The sequence below is a fragment of the Ambystoma mexicanum genome, chromosome 4q (genome assembly GCF_040938575.1).
Source record: "Ambystoma mexicanum isolate Mex_15411 chromosome 4q, UKY_AmexF1_1, whole genome shotgun sequence".
NCBI classification, from domain to species: Eukaryota; Metazoa; Chordata; class Amphibia; order Caudata; family Ambystomatidae; genus Ambystoma; species Ambystoma mexicanum.
The window spans coordinates 374,788,275-374,812,168 of NC_090928.1; the positions used below are offsets into that span (position 1 = coordinate 374,788,275).

Consider the following 23,894-nt stretch of genomic DNA (forward strand, 5'->3'; position numbering starts at 1 on the left):
TCAAGGCATGCCCTACAGAAAAGGGGTAGCCAATGATGCAGTAATGCTTATAAGTTTTATAAGTAGATATGTTTACTTCACCAATCTCTACCCTTGATAGGTTTTGTATTTTGCCATGTAGAATATCATAGATGACTCATATTGGGGTACAATAACTCTTTGCAATCAAGCTGCTGTGTGAGTGTTCCAGCATCAGTCCGATGTCTGCCAGTTGACCCTCCTTTATTGAATTGATAATAAAGTAGTACTTTGCCATATTCCTTGAGACTGTCCGATTGTTTGGTTTGTGACCATTATTGTAATTCCATCTAGAACAAAAGATGCTTCAAAGTGCTACACCACAAGGTGATCAGAAAAGAAGACAACACATAGTTTATTTTGGAAAGCCTACATTGATTTGTTAAAAACATCTGACGAAGTGCAAAGATCGTGAATTATTTAATTTGCTATCTTTTTTTTATTTGGTAATTGCTGTCTCCGAACGTCATCGCCTTCATTGCTCTGAAACCACATAGAGCTCTTATCTCCACAATTCAGGCCGACAGAGGAAATAGATGCCAACTCCAAAGGACCTGAATGATGTTATAGTGGTCCGAGCCACTTATCAGCCGGGTCAGCTCTGGAATCACTACCTTCAGTGAAGTTAGGAACCATTTAGGGAGACCAGCTAGAACAGCATTGCCCTAATCCAAATGAGAAAGTGCCACGGCTTCAACTAGCAGCTCTGAAAATCAGCCACAGTAATTAACATCTAATCTCTCACATGAGCCAAATGCCTGTATTTCTAATAGCAAGGTGCAAGCAGATCCCATTCACACTCAGTAAGGTGACCCATGGAGCCTTTGCTTTCCATCATTGCATGCACCTTTCTTGCTTAACTGATATCCTTCACATAAAAATCAAGACCTTCTCTCTTATACCCTTTTGCGCACGCTATTCCCTTGAAGCAGGAGCTTAAATAAAGAAAATAGTTCACAATTACCGGAATTTAAAAAAAAATCAAACGAAACTTGGGAAAATACATAAATGTCAACCACATTGGGGTATCCAATTATCATTTTTGGAGGTAGATGGTACTTTTTCTCTTTGCAATCTTTTTGACATTTTGTAATCAGCATGTGTTCAAAATCTAATTAACATATCCCAATGAGTGTGTCATATCACCCAAAGAGAAATTTTTATTTCCAGACACATGTATACTAAGAAAATTACAGCATAGGGCATGATTCACAGAGCGTTTTTCAATGGGATTGTACTATTATAAAGTGCTTCTGTGAATCAGTCTAGAATACGTGTTTTTAAATTGTATATCTGTCCACATAGTCTGTTCACAAAGCATAGGAAAAACTCCATTACGTAACAGTTATACAAGGAGGCAGATATCCACTAGGACTGTGCCTCACCTAGAAAATGAAAGGCCTTTTAATCAGGAGCAAATGGATTTCTGAGCTCACAGAACATAATATCAACGTTTTAGTCACTATAAAAATAATAAGTGTGGTATATACAGGTTGTAGTTGACTGTCATCTTCTATGAGGAACCCAGAAGTCTTGCATACTTAACCAGTCAATTTAATGTGTATTTGTAGTGTCATATTCACCAGTAATCAAAGATTCCTCACAATATTTGACTCAAAATAATATAAAAAGTTGTGAAAATGGCAGCCTACACACTGAATGAGTGCTGCCTTTTACAATCAACATTCAAACGGAACAATTTTGTCTTGCAGGAATCTATCAACAGATTGACGATTAATGGACAGTCTCTTCCCAGAGTTTTCTGTCAAGGTTTGGATGGACAGTGCTTTGAGTACCGAAGGGCATAATCATTGAGGTGAGAAGTTAGCATTGCAGCAATCACTGATTACTTAGTATGATGCATAGCTCTCAAGGCCAGAGTGGCCAAACCCCTCCAGAGACACTGATAGGGGTAATTGTAGACACGGTCGTCCTTTCAACAAAATGCCAGGGGTAGCGCAAGTGACATCATATGACCCTTGAATTCTGATGACATCAGAGGAAGTGATGTAATTTGACCCCACCCCCAAGTGCCTTCATAGGAAGTGGTGGCACACAACCTTTCACCCATTAACAAAACAGAAAGCGGCATCACATAGTATTGTTCCTCAGTACACTAAGAAAAATATGGTTACGATATCAATGTAATATGATATACATTCATAAAAGAATGGATCACCATATGTAGCGTTAATATCAGTGTGTATGGGCCCGTATTACCAAATGACTGTGAATGTAAGCAGACGTCCAACACAATAACTTGGACTATTGTACATCACTCAGGCTAAACTGTAAACAGACAGAGAATCTCAAACCCCAAAGCACAGACATCCAGTGCCTGCCAAGTTTCTGGCCACAGACTGGAAACAGCAACTGACCAAGTCCAACCAGAAAAACGATGGTCTGGGGGTTGCCCATAGCTGTGCCAGTGGTTATGAATGATTTGAAATCAGCCATCAGCCTTCCAGCCATCACCTTTCTGTTTCACTTATCTGGTAAGTAGCCCACCATTTTTTTTGTTAGGTGGGAGATAGAGGGTAATGAAGTGTTGCAGGTCACAGTAATTTCAGGTTTTTTATTTGAAAATGTAAACAGCAGCAGCAGGTCCATGATATCACCCCTAGAAAAGACTGGTTTTATTATATTCGTAGGTACATTATATATTGCTTAATCCAGCTTCTAAGCACTGAAACAGGAACTGAACCCACGTTGCACTTCATACTCATATTCCCAAAGCAAGTGTGTTACCCGTGAGATATCCTTTCAAATATATATTTGTTTTGCTTGAGGAAGCATCAAATGGTTTACTTCAAACGCAGAGGGCAACTTCATGTGCATTAATTATCTCACCCTGCGTCTATCTACAGTGTGCCTGTGACGCAGGTCTGACACATCTTGGTGAGGTCACACAGTGCCCAGGCAGGATTGGTGGCCGAAGCCACTTGGCGCACAACCCTCTCACAACAGGCCCAGTGGCTCACTGGATGTGCAAAGCAGACAACGAGAAACACTGATGAGATTTGCATTCATGCTGTGCTGTCACTGAGTACTGCAGGCTCATCTTTCCCATTTACAACTAGCTAGACCTATCTCCCAGGCCCTTCCTGTGCTGTGTATGAGCTGCACAGACAGCCCCGCCTCTGAACCCAACCGTTCAGACATTCTTCACTAATGGACTGCCAAACTGTTACTGATCCCGGCTTCATGGTTTTCCCTGCATCCCTGTTATTTCTTCAGCTAACATCTGGATTCCAGGTGAAAAAAGCTGTGGCACATGTAGCTGCGTTTACAACCACTGTTTTAAGGTGCAACACAGACATCTGCTCTTGGCACTGCCTCTTTGGGGTAGGAGAGGGGGAGCCAGGGGTAGCGGTTTCTATCCCTGGCTATCCCCAAATGACGTCCCTGATTGTAGATAGTGGAGGGTGCAAAGGATGGATGCAAAACAGGCTTCTGAGTAGCCACAATTTGCACTGGCTAGTCTCTCAACAGGTTCAAGCACATGCATACATTGCCATTGTCTAAGTCTTCCACCCTCAAGGCATGGAGTACACACAACCCTGGCACCCCTTGGAGACACTATTAGCATTATTTGACCACAGCTGTTATGAATCAGAACAAAAACCAAATGAAAGAAAAGCCATAGAAATGAAACAGAAGAAGCCATAGGTAACATAAGAAAACAGTCAGTGTTTACTGAGGTACTGTACCCAGTGGTTAACACTGAGATATAGTACCTGGGGGTGCACACTGAGCCAGAGTCCAGGGAGCTACACCTTGACATAGAGATCTAAAGGATGAAGCTTGCAATAGAGAATTAAGAGGTGTGACCTCAGCGAAAGAGTACAGAGCGCATGCCATGGATGGAGACCCCGAAGGCTATTCTCGTCCAACAATTACAAGGTGAAGCACAAGCTGAGTACCTGAGAGGCGGAAATGAGAATGAAGCATCTTGATGTGTTAGAATGGAAGACGCGGGCTGATTCACCTTGCCAGAACTCTGGCTTCTAAAGGTTCAGAAAGCATGCAACCTAAAACATGTGGTTAGCAGTCTATCTAGGAACCGCCAGGAATGAACCACAGACTAGAGGGTGTAACATAAAGCCACCAGGATCTTGACCCAGAGGCACAGGCTAGGAAAGGCTTGGAAGGGTTCAAACAGTTCTCCTTGGATCACAGCACCATACCGACACACTACTCATCCAGTCTTTCCGCACAGCGGTGACACGAAGACCTGTCAACGGAAGAGCAACGATGAAAGAAGGGAATATGTACCATGCTCCGAGAGAAAACCCCACACTATTGGTGCAGCAAATTCTAAGGACTTTCTTCTTCCACAAAAGAAAGTGCCTGAAGGTACATTTAGGTCTATCAACCTCATGATGATATGTATTCCCCGCTCACCAGCAGCACTACCTATAAGTCGCCATGGTGGTTTCTGGAGCTGTTACCGACACATGTTGGCATTATTGTACAATTACTTGGTGGGTTGCATTTCCCTGTTCATCAGGACGTGGTGCATTGAACCACAGAAGAGCAGAATTCCGTTGAGTCTGCAGAGTGACCAGCAAGCAGGCTAAGACTGTCCTATAGGGCAATAGGTCCATGACAGAACCAAAACTACAACATGCTGATGTCGGGCAGTTTTTTGGGTCAAAGTGGGCCACTTTTCTGGACAATTTGGGCCTGTTTGATGAGTTAATTACTCTCCAGCTAGTAGTTTTGGCCAATGTTGCCGAATAAATATTCTTTAAAATGCACAATTTGCATCACACTTTATCAAAAAACTACTGCTTGGTTACTATTCAAAGAGTGTCCCAATAGGAAAGAATGGCCATTTGTTTCATTGGTGCCCGAGACAATGTTATGACCCAGTCCGACCCTGCCAGAAAGCATATTTAATCTCCACTGGAATTCATTAGGTGTTGATTACTTGCATGCATATTTTGATTGGGGATATCTGCTAATATCTGGAAACACTTAATGGATTCTTCTGCAAGGGGCATCAAAAAGCAAGCCCCTAAAGCTTGTTCGTAATTTCAATGTTTATTGCGCTTCACGCTTCTTTTCATTAAATGTACAATACCAAGAGAATCTTACATTAAAGCCATTATGGTTTTTGTTTAATATATCACCAGCGCATGTAAAGAATTGATGCCATGCCCCAAGACTAAGATCCTTTTTTGATTGTCTTCATTTATTTTAAAAAGTGAATGTATTGAAAAGCAGGATAAATTCACCCTACATTTTCCAAAACTACATCACTGCTCTGTTCCCATCACTGCTACCTGCACAGAATATTTTAGCAACAACCTAACAGCAGTGATCGAAGTGAGCAGAAGCGGTTGGGATCACAGGTCCTCTACTTTTTTAATTAAGTTTTACTGTTCCTTTACTTTTATTGTAAAAAGAAACCATTCACGAATGATTTCGATTTAAAATAAAAGTCTCAGAAGCAGTTGAAACTTGCACTTCAGGAGGACGCGTGGCGATAGGGTTTGTGGTAAACGTGGCATGCCAGCAGGGAACATAGTCCCACTACTTCTTTTCATACACTTCTACCACTGGATAACAGGAGTATTTGTAGAGCTCGACCACTGGATAACAGGACTATTTGTAGAGCTCGACCACTAGATAACAGGAGTATTTGTAGAGCTCGACCACTAGATAACAGGAGTATTTGTAGAGCTCGACCACTAGATAACAGGACTATTTGTAGAGCTCGACCACTAGATAACAGGAGTATTTGTAGAGCTCGACCACTAGATAACAGGAGTATTTGTAGAGCTCGACCACTAGATAACAGGAGTATTTGTAGAGCTCGACCACTAGATAACAGGAGTATTTGTAGAGCTTGACCACTAGATAACAGGAGTATTTGTAGAGCTCGACCACTAGATAACAGGAGTATTTGTAGAGCTCTTGCTCACCCACACTGGGCACTATAGACCGGTAACATTATTTATTGTTACCCAACTTAATGGTACTCATTTTATGAAGCTCAGAAGGATAAAGGCTTGTGGGTACTTGCTGGGATTTGAACCTGTGATTATGCGGTCAAACACAGGTTCTTGCATTTGATGCATTAGTCGGCTGAACCACATACCTGAATTATATTCTCGTTTTGTGGCAATTTCATCCTAGATCCAGGACATTGTAGATTCATAGGAATAACCTTTAAAGTAAAATATTAGCAAGAAGAACAGAAAAGTGTGCTCATATCACTGCAATAGACATAGGGGTTACAAGTTTGAATGTAAGTGTGTAATATGTGAGAAAATATTATTTTGAATTTATTTAGAAAAACAAGGGGCTGACCCGAACCTACCGACTTATTTTTGCCCCGTGTCTCTCCTTCTGCACTACTCTAAAGTGCTTGAAAAGGTTGTGTTCAACCATCTTACCAATTTATTAGACATCCACAACATTCAAGATCCCTTACATGCAGATTTCCGCTCCTGTCGCTCCACAGAAACTGCTCTCATGAATGTGTCCAACTTTTTTGCCTCTGCTAAGCACTCAAAGCTATCCTCTATCTAATTCTCCTTGACCTGCCTGCTTCCCTTGACACTGTCAATCACACTGATCTCCTTAATACACTCATTCTTCTTGGGATGCCAGATCAAGCCCTTGCCTGGGTTGAATCCTACCTTGCACCTTGCCAATTCTCTGTCTCCTGGAGCACCAACACCTCTCAACTCACTCCTCTAACTATTGGTGTTCCACAAGGCTGTGTCATGGATACGCTCCTCTTTATACTCTACACTTCTGCTCTTGTGGCATTAATCTCCTCATTTGGGTTCTGGTACCATCTCTTCATGGACAACACCCACATCTTCTTCTCTTTTCCTGAACTCTCTTCTGATCTCTCTATCAAAATGTCCGCCTGTCTCTCTGTCATTATATATATTGGATGACTTTGCACTCTCTGATGTTATACTCAGGTACTCCTCTTCCCTGCCAAAAGCTCTCTCTCATTTCTTCCTATGCCTATTGAGTTCCCATCTGACACTACCCCCTACACTTCTTCAGCTAGAAAACCTCAGCATCATCTATGACCCTTCTCATACCTTCTCTACTTTCATCTGCAAAACTGGAACAGCAGCTCGCCTCAACCTCCCAATTATTTGGAAAATCAGGCACTTGCTTCCTTTCAACACCACCAAGCATCTCTTAACCACTCTTGTCTACTCTAAACTGGACTACTGTGCCAGAAACCTCTTTGGTCTCCCCAACTATGCTTTCTGTCCTCTCACACGATCATTAACTTTGGTACCAGGACTCTATTTGAACTCGTTCAATTCACACCTACTTCCTCGTACTGTCACCAGGCTGAATTTCTTCTCCTGATTCACAAATCTATCCACGGTAAGTCACCACTGTATCTAGCCTTCTCTTGCCAACTCTATTTGCCTCATCGTAATCTTTGCTCTGCCTCCTCAACTACCCTTGTGGCTCCTCACCCTCCCTGTGCTTCCTCTAGCTGCCACTCTTTCTCTCTTCTTGCTTCACTTGCATGGAATTCCCTTCCCCTGGACATCTGAGAAACAGTCCACACATATTTGTTCAAACTCAAACTAAAAGCCTACCTCCTTGGCTCTGAGTTACCCTCTTAACCTACCACTCATCTGCCTGCTAGCTAACATTGTTCCCTCGCCTCTAACCTACCTCTGTCTCGCACTTCCTCTGCCTCCATTATAGTATTTCAACCATCATGGTCACGTCCCGAGCAGAGCTGGCCCCACCGCCTACCTGCACTTAAAAATGTCCACTATTGGTTGTCCTTATTCTCTGTATGTCTACGTATGTATTGTCCCTAGTGACTGTTCCATTTACTCCCCTCCACAACCTGGTCAGAATGTCCCTTACACTCACCCCATTGTAAGAAGTTCACTGCTTCCAGTCAAATCAGATTTTTTATCTATTGTACGTTCTTTTGTGATCAAAAGAATATTGTTCCTCCTGTATATAAATAAAAAATAAAGAAACTATGAAGGTGTGGCAATTTAGTTTGACATTCCTTTCTCACTTCTTATTCCATGTGAAATAACAAGAGGAACTTTACGCCCCCATTTCCATATTTAATTTGTATGGTAAACTGCAGACCACAACGCACAGTAATGTGCTACCGTTAAAAGATGCCAGCCCAGACACTGGCTACCCACGCCCTGTGCACTGCTCTGCTGCTCTCGCGCTAGTACCATGCTTTAAACAACAAAATAATTTATTTTAAGACCAAACACCCAGAAAAGGTAGCATTCAAAGGCCTGAACAAACTATGAACCAGGGGAAGGCCATAGGGAAGAATAAGCCTTGCAGTGGGACTGAAAATGTTGTATATCTGATGCTCACCTAAGTGGGTTTCTACTTCCCGGGGCAGCACTTGAGGAGGCATGACTGCCAAGGGCTGTGTGCGATGCCCCAGATTTGGTTATGGGTACACTCAGGGAAGTCCTTAGTCTTTAGTTCAACATGACTATATGGGTGTTACAGTTACTTTTCCTGGAGGGTCCAATAGGGCAACCATTGTATTTAACATCTATAATAATCATTGGAGTAACACGACCCCTTCTTCAACACAGATGGCTTGCAAACATCTGCCGGATGGCTCACTTGCTACAAATATAGAGATACAATCTAACACTTTTACTTCTGGAAGACACTAACCCACACTTTGGATATTGTGGGGAGACTATGGTAGATGTACACCTGGAAGAGCAGATAAGGGATATCCCTGACTTACTTATGCCCGCTGACATAAAGAAGAAAAACTACCCAGAATTACAATCAAGCTTAATTAAACATTGCTTCCGATGTTTGGACAGTAGATAAGGGATAAATGTACTCCATGTCTATTATACACATCTAACAGGGGTTTCCATGCTCAAACAGACACCCCTCACCCCACACCCCCGTCCGGGATTGCTGCTTGAGAAAATCAAGGAATACTGTAACTTTGCACAAATCCGAATCAATGTTGACCGCAGTGATAAAATGGCGACAGAAGCACTTGAGGCAATTATTTTCGAGTAAGAGTCAGGACTTGGAGCATATTGTGCATATTGCTTCCTTTGACCACCTAGGAGTCTGCTTTGTGGATACATTAAAGTGGATCCCACAAGTAGACTGTAGTAGGTTAACATTCCAATGCAATGCATTATCTCTAAAAACATCAACACTGACTGTTGGGGTCATATATTCCAACTGTAGTATCCTACTTACTGTGAACAATACTTATTTGAATTCCTTCTTATGTCTAAGTAAACATGCCCTTACTCTGCTGGGTCACTATAAGCTGGGAAATTAGTGGATGAAAAAGATATGACCTTTAAGGTTAAGAGCAGTCTTTCAAATGCCTACATGGACAAACATGTCACTAGATTTCGAAATATAATTGATAGTAGTAAAAAAAAAAGAAACTGAAAACATTGGGCCTCATTACAAGTGTGCCGGTCCTGTAACGACGGTGCCGGAAGGCCTATCAGCACCATTGTTACCGGACTGTCACACTACGAACCTGCGGGTGGCTGCCATCCTGCCCGCCAGGGTCAGACCTGGCGGGTGGAACGGCACCCGCCTGCAGAGTTACACAGAAGCACCGGCACTGTTATTAACGGTGGCGGTGCTTCCGTGGTCCCCATTCCCAAGTGGGAATGGGGACTTACAATTACCGGCGCCTGACTTCCCAGAACGCCTGGGTTGTAATGCCCTGGTGTTTGCGGCAAGCCAGGCACCGGTGACATTTGCAAGTCCAGTGGCTAGTTCAGTCTAGAAAACATGTTTTTAAATTGTATATCTGACCACATAGTCTGTTCACAAAGCATAGGAAAAACTCCATTACATAACAGTTATACAAGGAGGCAGATATCCACTAGGACTGTGCCTCACATAGAAAATGAAAGGCCTTTTAATCAGGAGCAAATGGATTTCTGAGCTCACAGAACATAATATCAACGTTTTAGTCACTATAAAAATAATAAGTGTGGTATATACAGGTTGTAGTTGACTGTCATCTTCTATGAGGAACCCAGAAGTCTTGCATACTTAACCAGTCAATTTAATGTGTATTTGTAGTGTCATATTCACCAGTAATCAAAGATTCCTCGCAATATTTGACTCAAAATAATATAAAAAGTTGTGAAAATGGCAGCCTACGCATAAAAAAACACTGAATGAGTGCTGCCTTTTACAATCAACATTCAAACGGAACAATTTTGTCTTGCAGGAATCTATCAACAGATTGACGATTAATGGACAGTCTCTTCCCAGAGTTTTCTGTCAAGGTTTGGATGGACAGTGCTTTGAGTACCGAAGGGCATAATCATTGAGGTGAGAAGTTAGCATTGCAGCAATCACTGATTACTTAGTATGATGCATAGCTCTCAAGGCCAGAGTGGCCAACCCCCTCCAGAGACACTGATAGGGGTAATTGTAGATACGGACGTCCTTTCAACAAAATGCCAGGGGTAGCGCAAGTGACATCATATGACCCTTGAATTCTGATGACATCAGAGGAAGTGATGTCATTTGACCCCACCCCCAAGTGCCTTCATAGGAAGTGGTGGCACACAACCTTTCACCCATTAACAAAACAGAAAGCGGCATCACATAGTATTGTTCCTCAGTACACTAAGAAAAATATGGTTACGATATCAATGTAATATGATATACATTTCATAAAAGAATGGATCACCATATGTAGCGTTAATATCAGTGTGTATGGGCCCGTATTACCAAATGACTGTGAATGTAAGCAGACGTCCAACACCATAACTTGGACTATTGTACATCACTCAGGATAAACTGTAAACAGACAGAGAATCTCAAACCCCAAAGCACAGACATCCAGTGCCTGCCAAGTTTCTGGCCACAGACTGGAAACAGCAACTGACCAACACAAGTCCAACCAGAAAAACGATGGTCTGGGGGGTTGCCCATAGCTGTGCCAGTGGTTATGAATGATTTGAAAGCTTCCAGCCCTCACCTTTCTGTTTCGCTTATCTGGGAAGTAGCCCACCATTTTTTTTGTTAGGTGGGAGATAGAGGGTAATGAAGTGTTGCAGGTCACAGTAATTTCAGGTTTTTTATTTGAAAATGTAAACAGCAGCAGCAGGTCCATGATATCACCCCTAGAAAAGACTGGTTTTATTATATTCGTAGGTACATTATATATTGCTTAATCCAGCTTCTAAGCACTGAAACAGGAACTGAACCCACGTTGCACTTCATACTCATATTCCCAAAGCAAGTGTGTTACCCGTGAGATATCCTTTCAAATATATATTTGTTTTGCTTGATGAAGCATCAAATGGTTTACTTCAAACGCAGAGGGCAACTTCATGTACATTAATTATCTCACCCTGCGTCTATCTACAGTGTGCCTGTGATGCAGGTCTGACACATCTTGGTGAGGTCACACAGTGCCCAGGCAGGATTGGTGGCCGAAGCCACTTGGCGCACAACCCTCTCACAACAGGCCCAGTGGCTCACTGGATGTGCAAAGCAGACAACGAGAAACACTGATGAGATTTGCATTCATGCTGTGCTGTCACTGAGTACTGCAGGCTCATCTTTCCCATTTACAACTAGCTAGACCTATCTCCCAGGCCCTTCCTGTGCTGTGTATGAGCTGCACAGACAGCCCCGCCTCTGAACCCAACCGTTCAGACATTCTTCACTAATGGACTGCCAAACTGTTACTGATCCCGGCTTCATGGTTTTCCCTGCATCCCTGTTATTTCTTCAGCTAACATCTGGATTCCAGGTGAAAAAAGCTGTGGCACATGTAGCTGCGTTTACAACCACTGTTTTAAGGTGCAACACAGACATCTGCTCTTGGCACTGCCTCTTTGGGGTAGGAGAGGGGGAGCCAGGGGTAGCGGTTTCTATCCCTGGCTATCCCCAAATGACGTCCCTGATTGTAGATAGTGGAGGGTGCAAAGGATGGATGCAAAACAGGCTTCTGAGTAGCCACAATTTGCACTGGCTAGTCTCTCAACAGGTTCAAGCACATGCATACATTGCCATTGTCTAAGTCTTCCACCCTCAAGGCATGGAGTACACACAACCCTGGCACCCCTTCGAGACACTATTAGCATTATTTGACCACAGCTGTTATGAATCAGAACAAAAACCAAATGAAAGAAAAGCCATAGAAATGAAACAGAAGAAGCCATAGGTAACATAAGAAAACAGTCAGTGTTTACTGAGGTACTGTACCCAGTGGTTAACACTGAGATATAGTACCTGGGGGTGCACACTGAGCCAGAGTCCAGGGAGCTACACCTTGACATAGAGATCTAAAGGATGAAGCTTTCAATAGAGAATTAAGAGGTGTGACCTCAGCGAAAGAGTACAGAGCGCATGCCATGGATGGAGACCCCGAAGGCTATTCTCGTCCAACAATTACAAGGTGAAGCACAAGCTGAGTACCTGAGAGGCGGAAATGAGAATGAAGCATCTTGATGTGTTAGAATGGAAGACGCGGGCTGATTCATCTTGCCAGAACTCTGGCTTCTAAAGGTTCAGAAAGCATGCAACCTAAAACATGTGGTTAGCAGTCTATCTAGGAACGGCCAGGAACGAACCACAGACTAGAGGGTGTAACATAAAGCCACCAGGATCTTGACCCAGAGGCACAGGCTAGGAAAGGCTTGGAAGGGTTCAAACAGTTCTCCTTGGATCACAGCACCATACCGACACACTACTCATCCAGTCTTTCCGCACAGCGGTGACACGAAGACCTGTCAACGGAAGAGCAACGATGAAAGAAGGGAATATGTACCATGCTCCGAGAGAAAACCCCACACTATTGGTGCAGCAAATTCTAAGGACTTTCTTCTTCCACAAAAGAAAGTGCCTGAAGGTACATTTAGGTCTATCAACCTCATGATGATATGTATTCCCCGCTCACCAGCAGCACTACCTATAAGTCGCCATGGTGGTTTCTGGAGCTGTTACCGACACATGTTGGCATTATTGTACAATTACTTGGTGGGTTGCATTTCCCTGTTCATCAGGACGTGGTGCATTGAACCACAGAAGAGCAGAATTCCGTTGAGTCTGCAGAGTGACCAGCAAGCAGGCTAAGACTGTCCTATAGGGCAATAGGTCCATGACAGAACCAAAACTACAACATGCTGATGTCGGGCAGTTTTTTGGGTCAAAGTGGGCCACTTTTCTGGACAATTTGGGCCTGTTTGATGAGTTAATTACTCTCCAGATAGTAGTTTTGGCCAATGTTGCCGAATAAATATTCTTTAAAATGCACAATTTGCATCACACTTTATCAAAAAACTACTGCTTGGTTACTATTCAAACAGTGTCCCAATAGGAAAGAATGGCCATTTGTTTCATTGGTGCCCGAGACAATTTTATGACCCAGTCCGACCCTGCCAGAAAGCATATTTAATCTTCACTGGAATTCATTAGGTGTTGATTACTTGCATGCATATTTTGATTGGGGATATCTGCTAATATCTGGAAACACTTAATGGATTCTTCTGCAAGGGGCATCAAAAAGCAAGCCCCTAAAGCTTGTTCGTAATTTCAATGTTTATTGCGCTTCACGCTTCTTTTCATTAAATGTACAATACCAAGAGAATGTTACATTAAAGCCATTATGGTTTTTGTTTAATATATCACCAGCGCATGTAATTAATTGATGCCATGCCCCAAGACTAAGATCCTTTTTTGATTGTCTTCATTTATTTTAAAAAGTGAATGTATTGAAAAGCAGGATAAATTCACCCTACATTTTCCAAAACTACATCACTGCTCTGTTCCCATCACTGATACCTGCACAGAATATTTTAGCAATAACCTAACAGCAGTGATCGAAGTGAGCAGAAGCGGTTGGGATCACAGGTCCTCTACTTTTTTAATTAAGTTTTACTGTTCCTTTACTTTTATTGTAAAAAGAAACCATTCACGAATGATTTCGATTTAAAATAAAAGTCTCAGAAGCAGTTGAAACTTGCACTTCAGGAGTACGCGTGGCGATAGGGTTTGTGGTAAACGTGGCATGCCAGCAGGGAACATAGTCCCACTACTTCTTTTCATACACTTCTACCACTGGATAACAGGAGTATTTGTAGAGCTCGACCACTGGATAACAGGACTATTTGTAGAGCTCGACCACTAGATAACAGGAGTATTTGTAGAGCTCGACCACTAGATAACAGGAGTATTTGTAGAGCTCGACCACTAGATAACAGGACTATTTGTAGAGCTCGACCACTAGATAACAGGAGTATTTGTAGAGCTCGACCACTAGATAACAGGAGTATTTGTAGAGCTCGACCACTAGATAACAGGAGTATTTGTAGAGCTCGACCACTAGATAACAGGAGTATTTGTAGAGCTCGACCACTAGATAACAGGAGTATTTGTAGAGCTCGACCACTAGATAACAGGAGTATTTGTAGAGCTCTTGCTCACCCACACTGGGCACTATAGACCGGTAACAGTTATTTATTGTTACCCAACTTAATGGTACTCATTTTATGAAGCTCAGAAGGATAAAGGCTTGTGGGTACTTGCTGGGACTTGAACCTGTGATTATGCGGTCAAACACAGGTTCTTGCATTTGATGCATTAGTCGGCTGAACCACATACCTGAATTATATTCTCGTTTTGTGGCAATTTCATCCTAGATCCAGGACATTGTAGATTCATAGGAATAACCTTTAAAGTAAAATATTAGCAAGAAGAACAGAAAAGTGTGCTCATATCACTGCAATAGACATAGGGGTTACAAGTTTGAATGTAAGTGTGTAATATGTGAGAAAATATTATTTTGAATTTATTTAGAAAAACAAGGGGCTGACCCGAACCTACCGACTTATTTTTGCCCCGTGTCTCTCCTTCTGCACTACTCTAAAGTGCTTGAAAAGGTTGTGTTCAACCATCTTACCAATTTATTAGACATCCACAACATTCAAGATCCCTTACATGCAGATTTCCGCTCCTGTCGCTCCACAGAAACTGCTCTCATGAATGTGTCCAACTTTTTTGCCTCTGCTAAGCACTCAAAGCTATCCTCTATCTAATTCTCCTTGACCTGCCTGCTTCCCTTGACACTGTCAATCACACTGATCTCCTTAATACACTCATTCTTCTTGGGATGCCAGATCAAGCCCTTGCCTGGGTTGAATCCTACCTTGCACCTTGCCAATTCTCTGTCTCCTGGAGCACCAACACCTCTCAACTCACTCCTCTAACTATTGGTGTTCCACAAGGCTGTGTCATGGATACGCTCCTCTTTATACTCTACACTTCTGCTCTTGTGGCATTAATCTCCTCATTTGGGTTCTGGTACCATCTCTTCATGGACAACACCCACATCTTCTTCTCTTTTCCTGAACTCTCTTCTGATCTCTCTATCAAAATGTCCGCCTGTCTCTCTGTCATTATATATATTGGATGACTTTGCACTCTCTGATGTTATACTCAGGTACTCCTCTTCCCTGCCAAAAGCTCTCTCTCATTTCTTCCTATGCCTATTGAGTTCCCATCTGACACTACCCCCTACACTTCTTCAGCTAGAAAACCTCAGCATCATCTATGACCCTTCTCATACCTTCTCTACTTTCATCTGCAAAACTGGAACAGCAGCTCGCCTCAACCTCCCAATTATTTGGAAAATCAGGCACTTGCTTCCTTTCAACACCACCAAGCATCTCTTAACCACTCTTGTCTACTCTAAACTGGACTACTGTGCCAGAAACCTCTTTGGTCTCCCCAACTATGCTTTCTGTCCTCTCACACGATCATTAACTTTGGTACCAGGACTCTATTTGAACTCGTTCAATTCACACCTACTTCCTCGTACTGTCACCAGGCTGAATTTCTTCTCCTGATTCACAAATCTATCCACGGTAAGTCACCACTGTATCTAGCCTTCTCTTGCCAACTCTATTTGCCTCATCGTAATCTTTGCTCTGCCTCCTCAACTACCCTTGTGGCTCCTCACCCTCCCTGTGCTTCCTCTAGCTGCCACTCTTTCTCTCTTCTTGCTTCACTTGCATGGAATTCCCTTCCCCTGGACATCTGAGAAACAGTCCACACGTATTTGTTCAAACTCAAACTAAAAGCCTACCTCCTTGGCTCTGAGTTACCCTCTTAACCTACCACTCATCTGCCTGCTAGCTAACATTGTTCCCTCGCCTCTAACCTACCTCTGTCTCGCACTTCCTCTGCCTCCATTATAGTATTTCAACCATCATGGTCACGTCCCGAGCAGAGCTGGCCCCACCGCCTACCTGCACTTAAAAATGTCCACTATTGGTTGTCCTTATTCTCTGTATGTCTACGTATGTATTGTCCCTAGTGACTGTTCCATTTACTCCCCTCCACAACCTGGTCAGAATGTCCCTTACACTCACCCCATTGTAAGAAGTTCACTGCTTCCAGTCAAATCAGATTTTTTATCTATTGTACGTTCTTTTGTGATCAAAAGAATATTGTTCCTCCTGTATATAAATAAAAAATAAAGAAACTATGAAGGTGTGGCAATTTAGTTTGACATTCCTTTCTCACTTCTTATTCCATGTGAAATAACAAGAGGAACTTTACGCCCCCATTTCCATATTTAATTTGTATGGTAAACTGCAGACCACAACGCACAGTAATGTGCTACCGTTAAAAGATGCCAGCCCAGACACTGGCTACCCACGCCCTGTGCACTGCTATGCTGCTCTCGCGCTAGTACCATGCTTTAAACAACAAAATAATTTATTTTAAGACCAAACACCCAGAAAAGGTAGCATTCAAAGGCCTGAACAAACTATGAACCAGGGGAAGGCCATAGGGAAGAATAAGCCTTGCAGTGGGACTGAAAATGTTGTATATCTGATGCTCACCTAAGTGGGTTTCTACTTCCCGGGGCAGCACTTGAGGAGGCATGACTGCCAAGGGCTGTGTGCGATGCCCCAGATTTGGTTATGGGTACACTCAGGGAAGTCCTTAGTCTTTAGTTCAACATGACTATATGGGTGTTACAATTACTTTTCCTGGAGGGTCCAATAGGGCAACCATTGTATTTAACATCTATAATAATCATTGGAGTAACACAACCCCTTCTTCAACACAGATGGCTTGCAAACATCTGCCGGATGGCTCACTTGCTACAAATATAGAGATACAATCTAACACCTTTACTTCTGGAAGACACTAACCCACACTTTGGATATTGTGGGGAGACTATGGTAGATGTACACCTGGAAGAGCAGATAAGGGATATCCCTGACTTACTTATGCCCGCTGACATAAAGAAGAAAAACTACCCAGAATTACAATCAAGCTTAATTAAACATTGCTTCCGATGTTTGGACAGTAGATAAGGGATAAATGTACTCCATGTCTATTATACACATCTAACAGGGGTTTCCATGCTCAAACAGACACCCCTCACCCCACACCCCCGTCCGGGATTGCTGCTTGAGAAAATCAAGGAATACTGTAACTTTGCACAAATCCGAATCAATGTTGACCGCAGTGATAAAATGGCGACAGAGGCACTTGAGGCAATTATTTTCGAGTAAGAGTCAGGACTTGGAGCATATTGTGCATATTGCTTCCTTTGACCACCTAGGAGTCTGCTTTGTGGATACATTAAAGTGGATCCCACAAGTAGACTGTAGTAGGTTAACATTCCAATGCAATGCATTATCTCTAAAAACATCAACACTGACTGTTGGGGTCATATATTCCAACTGTAGTATCCTACTTACTGTGAACAATACTTATTTGAATTCCTTCTTATGTCTAAGTAAACATGCCCTTACTCTGCTGGGTCACTATAAACTGGGAAATTAGTGGATGAAAAAGATATGACCTTTAAGTTTAAGAGCAGTCTTTCAAATGCCTACATGGACACACATGTCACTAGATTTCGAAATATAATTGATAGTAGTAAAAAAAAAAAGAAACTGAAAACATTGGGCCTCATTACAAGTGTGCCAGTCCTGTAACGACGGTGCCCGAAAGCCTATCAGGACCATTGTTACCGGACTGTCACACTACGAACCTGCGGGTGGCTGCCATCCTGCCCGCCAGGGTCAGACCTGGCGGGTGGAACGGCACCCGCCTGCAGAGTTAAACAGAAGCACCGGCACTGTTATTAACGGGGGCGGTGCTTCCGTGGTCCCCATTCCCAAATGGGAATGGGGACTTACAATTACCGGCGCCTGACTTCCCAGAACGCCTGGGTTGTAATGCCCCGGTGTTTGCGGCAAGCCAGGCACCGGTGACATTTGCAAGTCCAGTGGCAACCTGCCGGTTTCGGCGCGGTTACCGTCGGACTTGTGATGAGGCCCATTGTGTTCCTTTTGAATGGGTCTCTTAGCTTTAAACACTGTTACATCAAAATGGAAGACTCTGGGGCGAGGGGCAACCTAACTTTGCTCTTGTATTTTTCACCTAAGGAAACGGGCTCTTTTGATGTTCTTGTGCCCATTGTGCCAAACCATGAACTCATCTTTTCTTAAACTCAGGGTCCTCAACAGTAGGATTTGGGAGTTTATACCAGCCTTGCTTTTTTGTAGACAGCCCCTTCAGTGATGAAGTGTGCTGTGGCCCGCTCTATCTTCCAGGAGGTGACTGCCAGCTAATTCTGGCTGAGTACAATGAAAATCCATCTATCAGTACCGCTTTTGCTTTTAAGTTCACATTAGCACAGACTTAAGATCAGTGGGCTGCACGGCCATGCAAAGGCTTCGACCATATTGCAGAAAAAGATTGGGTAATACATTATATATTATATTATACCAAGCTAATATTTACAATAGAACACAGGCAGGAATGTCTTTCTAAAATCACTAGTGTCTGTGCTGGCTTTTGTCAGAGCATCTGCAAAGCAAGCAGAAGAGTGCCGTGGGAAGGGTGTCAGGTCTTATCTCCCAAGCAAATGGAATTATGGATTTAGACTTTAAGGGAGGCCTTTGGGGTCCATTAGGGGTTTGCAGTACAATTCGCTGAGTATCACATTCTCACAAGCTGCACCTTTAGTTGCATACAGCGCATGTTAAATCTGAAGAAAGAGGCCAATTCTGGGCACAGGCTTGAACAATGCCGGCTGGATGTAAAAGTACAGGTTTTGAACCTATAAGGTGCCCACTTAGGGACATTCAGAGGCGCCAGCAAGGGGCGGCCAAGGGGGGTCATGGCCACCCTTATAAAACTGCTGCCACCCCCCCGACCGGCCCGCTGCCTCTTAGAGTGAAATTGGTATGCCACCTCAGTGACCTCATTATGCCACCCCAATGAAAAATCTCTAGGGGCGCCACTGGGGACATTGATGAAATGTTCTATTGGAATATTCTCTAAGACCTATGCCCTGTTTATTTATAATTTCAATGATTTTTCAAGGAGGTTTTCTTTCTATAATACACATATTTGTGAGATTAAGTTGCAATCTTGATTCAAGCGCAGTCATTATATGCACTTTTTGCTCATTAACCCAACATTCCTATGATCTATTTTTCCATACATGCTGTTAACAATTCATATTCATCATGTATTTATTTTGAGTTTAAGCTTCACGGTGACTTCTAATGGGAAATCTGGAACCCTGTCCTATTAGCTGTGCACATGAAATATATACATATATCCTCTATGGTCTTTGCTGTTCCCTCTCCAATTTAATGAAAACAGATCCAAGCTGGTTGAGGTGAACAGAGCTTTAATCTGGAGTTCCAGACGTCTATGGATGGCACTCAGCATGTAAAGTGCTCTCAACAATTCATGATGGCACACACTTCCAAACAGGTCTCCACTGTGTAATCCTTTCCTAGGTGACTTAAAGCTATCCAAGGGATTACACATTAGAACAAGCCAGTGTCAAAGGGGCGAAACCTGAAATCCGCACCCATCCTTTCTCACCTCTGCCTCTTATATGGTCAAAGGATTTAGTTCCACCACCATATCCTTCAACAGGTATTTGCAGTCTCAGTGTATGCATTTTAATGGCACACTTGCCATAGCCAGAGCAGCAACATCACCAAATCTAACAGCTTACAGCACAAACTCGTCAACAAAATTATGCCTTACGTTGCCCCCTCCCACAGAGCCTGCTTCACCAGAGCCATCATTCCCTAAAAATGGGCTCCATAAACTCCATCTACACTGGTCTGCCACAATCCTCCATTTCCAAAATTCAGGCTATGCCACATAAAACCGCCAAACTTATCAATAACCTGGACGCCCATGGTCAAGCTTCCTGGGCTCTATCACAGCTTAATTGGCTCCATGTTTTCTCCCAGATTCTATTCAAAACACTGTGCCTTATTCATAAGGCATTCCACAAGCGAGGCCCTACTTACCAAAATATCTCAAGCTTTACTGCCCACAAAGAACCCTACGTTCATCAGATATTTTGCTACTGTCGAGTCCAAAGTCCTCTGAGCAATTTCTTTGTAGCCAATGAGTCACACAGTTCAGACTCCCATCCTTACAAACCCATTGGGCCTGATTCACAAAGAGTTTTTCAATGGAAGCCTATAGAAAAACAATGTTGAATCAGTCCAATTGACTCTTCACCTTTGGCAGAAACGGCTTCTGACACAAGCTTAAAATGCTTTTATTTATTTGCCCCTCCAAATACTACTTTCATCACTCTTTGCCTTCTTTTCCCCCTGTTAACATACCAGATTGGCTCTGGTAACCTTTGTGCTCGGCACCAATCAGCTCATTGCATAGGCCCACTAGAGGCAACCATTAAATGAATCCAGCTTGCATGATGGCATTAGCACACAGCGTGAAGTCATCATACCCACCCCTCACCCGCATACATCTGCAGCAATTCACTATTCAACTTCATAGCGCACATCACCTCTGCCATTGGAATGCAGCTGATTCCCACGACAAAAGATTTTGTTCAGCTGTGCACATAATCAGTCTCGTTGACTCGCCTACTCCCCTGACAGTCTATCACAGCGGCCATCCACTTGCCAGACCTCCATGGGTCGCAAGCAGGGACTTAGCCACCCCTCCCTACCTTCATGGTGGCTAAAATGCACACGCGCACTCTAAAAATCCTCCTTTCATCAATTCTCATACCTTGGACTTCGGTCCTCAAAGGGCATTCACCCTACAACGCTTTGAGGCCCTAACAATGGCATTGGGCGCTTTGCAAATGCCATATAACATGACATATAACTACAGTGAATAATGCATTATTTACATTGAAAATCAAACACATGCAAAAAGAATGTACCCTGTTGCAAAGTAGTTAAATAAGGGCATAGTTGGGGAGGGAGGAATGCAGCTCTTGAAATGCGGAAGATTAGTGAAGCCGACTGAGGATGAATGCAGACAGACATCAATACGATCACTGCCATAAGCCTGAAGCTGCATGAGTAGAGGGCATACTTATGTTATTTGTACTGTCATTATTTATTTATTTATTTATTAGCATTTATAGAGCACGCATCAGCCCTTGGGCATTGTGGCGCTGTTACTATGATACTTGCTGGTTACATAGGAAAAAGCAAAGAATATGTCATAAAAGTCAATAGGCATGTGCTCAATTATAAATGATAGTTAATGTATATTTCTTTTAATGTGTTATACCAACCTTTTAACAGTAGTCCTCTGTATTCTGTAATGTTTTTGTGTGTGTTATATGTAGATTGTGGCTTTGAGGCAACATGCGGAATAAAGCTGTTGTAAGGTAAACGTCGTGTTATATAGAAATGTAAAAAAAGCGTTTTCATATTGTGCAACATTGCACCCAATGATCACAGGCAAAATAAAGGTCATATTCTGTCGCACGTTAGTTGTTTTGTGTGTTGCAGTCAGTGTTCCTGCTATCAACATCTGATACTTGTCCGTGACTAAACAACGAACTCTGCTCTCGTCGCTCGACACTTGCTTGCACCCAGTACTCTCCTAGAACATATGCCCCAGGCTTGGGATTTGTACATTTTACCATCTTCAATGTTGCTTACACGGAAATGTAAAACACCATAACTATGCCACATTCAACTGGGCCATGATTTGTCTTTCCCAAGTCACTATCATTCCCTCCAGAACTTCCCCTGCACCCACTGATTTGCTTGGTCATTCTCTATGCTCCTGGAACTGCCCCATGTCATGGTTAACTGCCCCATTGGCACTTACTTGCCACACTTCATTCTCATTGCCCCTGGAACTGCCCCATATCCTGTCACGATATCTCATGGTTAGCCAAATGTCAGTCACCATCATTGCCCCCAAAATGGTCCCATTGCCTCCTGATTCGTTTCTGCCTCCATTATCTTTTGCTTGCCCCCATTCTGCTCCATGGATCCATTAACTACTTCATTTCACCCTGTACCTTTCCCATCTCTACACACCAATGCCCTTAAACTCTCCCAAAGCAAGTTTGACCTCCAATTTCACCCTCTCACCACACTTCCAGTCACACACAGGCCCCCAAACAAACCCATTCACACACTCCCACATATACACTCACACACACTCACACACACAAATGCAACAGAGAAGAAATGTTTTTTCCTCCTCCAAACGGCAAGAAGAATTCCACCTTTCCTCTCCTTCACGCACAAAACACTCACAATCGTCAACCTAATCATGTCAAAAATTGACTATGCAAACAGCCTCTTCCTCAGAATACCAGACTACCTCATGAAGAAACTGCAACGGATCCACAATGCAGCAGCCAGACTACTCCTCAAACTATCCAGAAGAGACCACATCACTCCAGCCCTAAAAACACTACACTGGCTCCCAGTAAAACATTGCATCACCTTCAAAACAATGTGCATAACGCACAAGGCAATCAGCGGACAAGGAGCAGAATTCCTACAAAAGAAAATAACAGTCTACAAACCAACGAGACCCCTCCAATCAAGCAACGAAATCCACCTGGAACGCAAACCATACCTTAAGAAAAAACTTGGAGGCACCTCCTTCTAACACTTAGCCGCAAAAACCTGGAACAACAACCCAAAAGAAATAAGAAACCCTGAAGATCACCTAAAATTCAGGAAATCACTAAACACCTGCCTCTTCAACACCACAGACTAAATCTCTAAAACAAAACAGGAAAAACGATGACGAAACCGGAAAGGACACAGACATCTCCGACCCTCGAGGGTAAGTCCCACGGCACCTGGACGGATGACACTGGATATACTGGAACACAGACTGAGTCAACCAGCCCAGACAATCCAACCTAAACTTTCGCCCGCCCCTTAGTTACCGCCAGGTACCACAGTGGTGTGGAATTGTCGAGATATTGGCAATCACCCCACTACCTAAGAGGTTGACATTGGCAGGTGCACTGCCCACAGGAGTACGAAGGGAGGATAAGGGGAGCTATGAGAGAGCTTGTTAGAGGTGGGGGCCAGAGGAGTAAGGAACCTTGTATGCCAGTCGGACCCAGAGCAGGACAGAGACGCATCAGGGGAGACTATGCATGCCGAGTGCCTCAATTCAGGATAGAGACGCAAACTAACCAACCCTACTAACAATTTCCCTTTCTGCATACACCTCTCAAACTCCAAAACAAACACAACCAAAACCTACAGCACAACAAACCGCACAAACTTCACTACATTGCAACAACAACACAAAAACACACATAGGGCCTCATTACACAGATGGCGGTAAGGGTTTACCGGTACCAGTATTTTACCGGTACCAATAAATCCTTACTGCCTTACTACGAGGTCCCTTTGCGGGTTGGTGAATTTAACGCCTGCTTTTTGCAGGCGTTAAAAACCAACCCGCAAAGGGACCAGGGAGCTAATTACGGTACCGTAATTTGCGGTACCATAATTAGCGCCTTCCCCATTCCCATAGAGCCCTATGGGGCAAAAATGGGAATGGGGAAGGGCAATGGTGGAAGGGGGAATTACCGCCCCGCCAACCTT

General features: G+C 43.3%; 1 protein-coding gene across 1 annotated transcript in view; it reads right to left on the reverse strand.

The window, feature by feature from the left end:
• Positions 1–23,894, reverse strand: part of PLD5 (phospholipase D family member 5) — a 1,748,035-nt gene that overhangs the window by 1,388,829 nt on the left and 335,312 nt on the right. The gene's annotated exons all lie outside the window — the stretch shown is intronic.